Source organism: Triticum dicoccoides, chromosome 5B, assembly GCF_002162155.2.
Source record: "Triticum dicoccoides isolate Atlit2015 ecotype Zavitan chromosome 5B, WEW_v2.0, whole genome shotgun sequence".
Lineage (NCBI taxonomy): Eukaryota > Viridiplantae > Streptophyta > Magnoliopsida > Poales > Poaceae > Triticum > Triticum dicoccoides.
In genome coordinates, this window is record NC_041389.1 from 469298003 (window position 1) to 469304002 (window position 6000).

Consider the following 6000-nt stretch of genomic DNA (forward strand, 5'->3'; position numbering starts at 1 on the left):
TGGATCTGGTGTTGAGGCACCGACGAACTAGGGTTTGGACAGGGGAGAGAGATTGATGGGAGGAACAAGGAACGAGAGAGTGAGGGGGGACAAGCGAGTGAGCATGAACAGGGGGCAAGTCGTGTCCTAAATCTAGCACCGGTAGCGGTCAACCAACGCTGACTGGATAGAACTATGACGGGAGGGTGAGGGAGTCTGGGATTAGGGGGTCTCTGGATGACCGGACTATAACCTTTGGCCGGACTCCTGGACTATGAAGATACAAGATTGAAGACTTCGTCCCGTGTCCGGATGGGACTTTCCTTGGCCTGGAAGGTAAGCTTGGCGATACGGATGTTTAGATCTCCTCCCATTGTAACCGACTCTGTGTAACCCTAGCCCTCTCCAGTGTCTATATAAACCGGAGGGTTTTAGTCCGTAGGACGAACAACAATCATACCATAGGCTAGCTTCTAGGGTTTACCTCTCTGATCTCGTGGTAAATCTACTCTTGTACTACCCATATCATCAATATTAATCAAGCAGGAGTAGGGTTTTACCTCCATCGAGAGGGCCCGAACAAGGGAAAAAACATCGTGTCCCTTGTCCCATGTTACCATCCGCATAGACGCACAGTTTGGGACCCCCTACCCGAGATCCGCCAGTTTTGACACCGACATTGGTGCTTTCATTGAGAGTTCCTCTGTGTCGTCATCTTTAGGCCCGATGGCTCCTCCGATCATCAAGAACGATGTGGTCCAGGGTGAGACTTTTCTCCCCGGACATATCTTCGTATTCGGCGGCTTTGCACTGCGGGCCAATTCGCTTGGCCATCTGGAGTAGATCGAAAGCTACGCCCCTGGCCATCGGGTCAGATTTGGAAGTTTGAACAACACGGCTGACTTCCGCGGAGACTTGATCTTCGACGGGTTCGAGCCACAGCCGAGCGCGCCGCGCTGTCACGATGGGCATGATCTAGCTCTGCCGCTGAACAGTGCCCAGGAGGCCGCCCCAGTATCCGCTCTGACCCTTAGCTCAGAGCCGACTGCGCCAACCGAGGACGGGTGGCTGGACACTGACTCGGGGGCTGCAATCTCTACGGCGATCGAGCCGAACACCAGCATTGTCCTTTGCGAAGCTCGCGACTCCAAGGTGTCGGACTCCTTTCCGGACTCCGAACCTTCTGCGCCCCTGCCGATCGAACCCGATTGGGCACCTATCATGGAGTTCGCCGCCGCGGACATCTTTCAGCACTCGCCCTTCGGCGACATTCTGAATTTACTAAAGTCTCTCTCTTTATCAGGAGAGCCCTGGCCGGACTATGGTCAGCAAGGTTGGGATCCGGATGACAAAGAAATTCAAAGCCCACCCACCACCCACTTCGTAGCCACTGTCGATGATTTAACCGACATGCTCGACTTCGACTCCGAAGACATCGACGGTATGGATGCCGATGCAGGAGACGACCAAGAACTAGCGCCTATAGGGCAATGGAAGGCCACCTCGTCATACGACATATACATGGTGGACACCCCAAAAGAACGGAATGGCGATGGAACAACGGAGGATGACCCCTCCAAGAAGCAGCCTAAGCGCCGGCGTCAGCGGCGCCGCTCTAAATCCCGCCAAAGCAAAAACGGCGACTCCGGCACCAGAGATAATAACACCCCGGACAGTGCCGAAGACAACCCCCTCTAGTAGGATTCAGCACATGAGGATGGAGAAGCCAGCCCTCATGAGAGAGCGGAAGAACGAGAGGTAGAGGACGATAATTACATGCCTCCCTCCGAAGACGAGGCAAGCCTCGACGACGACGAATTTGTCGTGCCGGAGGATCCCGTCGAACAAGAGCGTTTCAAACGCAGGCTTATGGCCACGGCAAGCAGCCTCAAGAAAAAACAGCAGCAGCTTAGAGCTGACCAAGACTTGCTAGCCGACAGATGGACTGAAGTCCTTGCGGCCGAAGAGTACGAACACGAACGCCCCTCCAAGAGCTACCCAAAGCGCAGGCTGCTACCCCGATTTGAGGAGGAAGCACCTAAACCTACATCACCAGCGCATGACGCGGCCGACCGGCCACCTCATGGCCGCGACAGAGAGGCCTCTCGTCCATCCACTCAAGCCGCACCCTAGCGTCGCTCAAAAAATACCAAGGCACGGGGAAATGCGCCAGACCTGCGAGACATATTAGAGGACAAGGCAATGCAAACAAGATTGATGTACGGATCGTGTGGGCGCCCCACGACACGTGACGATAACCGTCATGCCGGCAAATATGGCCAGGCCGAACACAGCAGACAAAGCTCATTTGGGCTACGTCGTGATATAGCCCAGTACAGAGGCGCCGCACACCCACTATGCTTCATAGATGAAGTAATGGATCATCAAATCCCCGAGGGTTTTAAACCGTAAACATCGAATCATATGATGGCACAACAGATCCTGCGATATGGATCGAGGATTATCTCCTTCATATCCACATGGCCCGCGGTGATGATCTACACGCTATCAAATACCTCCCACTCAAGCTTAAAGGACCAGCTCGGTATTGGCTTAACAGCTTGCCAACAGAGTCAATTGGTTGCTGGGAGGACCTGGAAGCCACATTCCTCGACAATTTCTAGGGCACCTATGTGCGACCACCAGACGCCGATGACCTAAGCCACATAATTCAGCAGCCAGAGGAATCGACCAGGCAATTCTGGACATGGTTCCTAACCAAGAAAAATCAAATAGTCGATTGTCCAGACGCAGAGGCCCTCGCAGCCTTCAAACATAACATCCATGACGAATGGCTTGCTCGGCACCTAGGACAGGAAAAGCCAAAATCCATGGCAGCCCTCACAACACTCATGACCCGCTTTTGTGCGGGAGAAGACAGCTGGCTAACTCGTAGTAATAACATAACCAAGAGCCCTGGTAATTCGGATACCAAGGACAGCAATGGCAAGTCGCGTCACAACAAGCACAAGAGCCGCATTAACGGTGACAATGCTGAGGATACGGCAGTTAATGCCGGATTCAAAGGCTCTAAACCCGGCCAGCGGAAAAAGCCATTCAAAAGAAATACTCCGGGCCCGTCCAGTTTGGACCGAATACTCGATCGCTCGTGCCAGATACACGGCACCCCCGAACAACCAGCCAATCACACCAACAGGGATTGTTGGGTGTTCAAGCAGGCAGGCAAGTTAAGTGCCGATAACAGAGACAAGGGGCTGCGTAGTGATGACGAGGAGGAGCCCCGGCCGCCGAACAATAGGGGACAGAAGGGCTTTCCCCCACAAGTGCGGACGATGAACATGATATACGCAACCCACATCCCCAAAAGAGAGCGGAAGCATGCACTCAGGGACATATATGCGTTGGAGCCAGTCGCCCCAAAGTTCAACCCGTGGTCCTCCTTCCCGATCACTTTTGATCGAAGGGGCCACCCCACTAGCATCTGCCATGGCAGATTCACTGCATTGGTTCTAGACCCAATCATTGACGGATTTCACCTCACTAGAGTCCTTATGGACGGCGGCAGCAGCCTGAACCTGCTTTATCAGGATACAGTGCGAAAAATGGGCATAGATCCCTCAAGGATTAAACCCACAAAGACGACCTTTAAAGGCATCATACCAGGTGTAGAGGCCAACTGTACAGGCTCAGTTACACTCTAAGTGGTCTTTGGATCCCCAGATAATTTCCTAAGCGAGGAGTTAATCTTCGACATAGTCCCGTTCCGCAGTGGCTATCACGCCCTGCTCGGACGAACCGCATTTGCAAAGTTCAATGCGGTGCCGCACTATGCATACCTCAAGATCAAGATGCCAGGCCCTCGAGGAGTCATTACGGTCAACGGAAACACCTAACGCTCTCTCGGAACGGAGGAGCATACAGCGGCCCTCACGGCGGAAGTACAAAGTAGCCTCTCAAGGCAATTCTCTAGTCCGGCTATTAAACGCCCGGACACCGTCAAGCGCGCCCGGAGTAACCTACAAAAAGACCGTCTGGCACATTCCGAGCAAGTGTAGCAGTGCGGCCCCAACCCCAGCCCTCGCGAAATTGCGAAAGCAGTACCACGCGTACATAATTACGCTCTGGAAATACCATGGGCATAAGGGGAGGGGCACAACCACGGCACGCCCGAAATGCGGCTTAACCGCACCAGGGGCTCCCGATTTTGTCATTTCTTTTTTCTTACTTTCAGGACTCCACTCTCCGGAAGGCCTGTCCGGCAATACAATCGCCGGACGTACGATGCAATAGCCAGGAAGGCAGCAAGCTACGTCGAATGTCCAGGTGGTCTCTATAACGAGCTAAATACCTGTCTTACATAAAGTCTCACAGCTTGCCCCTAGAGGGGGACATGTCAAATAATCCCATCTCTTGCTTATCGCACTATTTGTATCGTTCTGCTTTCACAACAGCCTTTTAATAAACAATACATAGCTCTTATTTATTATTGCATTCATTTTTTATGTAAATATGTTCAGTTATGACATTATGCAACCGTACACTTTGGTACGGCCAATACACCAGGGGCTTAGGTGCCCCAGAATATGGGGTGAGAAGTCCGAACACTCTCACGAGTGCGGCACCCCGAACTTATAGCATTATATGCATCGGCTCTGAATCATGTCTTGGGTCAATAGTTGGGTTTGCCCAGCTCCCATGTTTTGGTACCTTACGTTCCGTTATATTGGCTAAGGTAGCGCTGGGAGAACTACTGCGATTGTGCCCCGGTTGAGCTGGGTTAAGCACCTCAATAGAGAAAGCTAAAACTGACCGTCATGATAGGGCGAGAGCCAGTCGCTGTTCGAGAGGTTTTCGAGTCCCTAAAGACTTATGCCGCTTAGAGCGAGGAGCTGGCTTTGTCCGACCTAGGTGTGGATAGTGCCCCGAACTCGGTCTTCCGAATATTAGGGGCTTCGCCGAAATTTAAAATTATAGAATTCTATGGCTAAGTGAGAGTGATAAAGCATTATAGTCCGATTGCCTTGTTCGTTGTGCTGAGCGCCTCCCTCGAAGGACCCAAGAATGGGAAAAAGAGCGCTCAGGTTTATCCCGAACACCCTAGCACTCGTGACATGGGGGTAGAAGCCGACGACTCGCCATCTCTCAGATTTAATAAACGGTCGCACATAAGGTAATATTTTAAATTCAAAAAGTGTTGCTTAGTGCATATGAACAAGTTTTCAGCGCACAGGATAACACGAGCGAGTTTACTCAAAAATTACATCCTTGGAACACTCATTTGCCACAAGGCAGGCACCCTTTAGGACGCCCTCATAATACAACTCGGGCTTGTGATGCTCCTTCCCCTCCGGTGGCCCATCTGTCACCAGCTTCTCAGCATCCATCTTGCCCCAGTGTACTTTAACACGGGCAAGGGCCCTACGGGCGCCTTCGATGCATATGGAGCGCTTGATGATTTCAAGCCATGGACAGGCATCCACCAGCCGCCTCACCAGCCCAAAGTAGCTCCCAGGCATGACCTCCCCAGGCCATAGCTGGCCTATAAGGCCCTTCATGGCCTGTTCGGCTGCCTTATGGATCTCGACCAGCTGCTTCAGCTGGTCCCTCAAGGGCACCGGGTGTCCGGCCTCAACATACTGGGACTAGAACACCTTCTCCGTCGAGCTCCCTTCCTTGGCCCGGTAGAATGCGGCAGCGTCGGACACACTGCGGGGCCGATCTGCGAATGCTCCTGGAGAGCTCCGGACTCGGGTAAGTAACAAGTAATTCACTTTCACGTGCTTGCTTTGCATAAAGAATGCCTTACCCGCCGCTATCTTCTTCATCGCCTCAATTTCCTGGAGGGCTTTTTGGGCTTCGGCCTTGGCAGATTTGGCGCTCTCAAGGGCCGAGGCAAGCTCGGACTCTCGAGTCTTTGAGTCAAGCTCCAAACTCTCATGTTTTTTCACAAGAGGGTGGAGCTCTTACCGCACCTCCGCCAGCCGCGCCTCCTTCTTTTCTCGCTCGATGCGCTCCACGGCCGCATTGTCTTCGGCCTTGGACAGCGCTTCCTACAGGGTC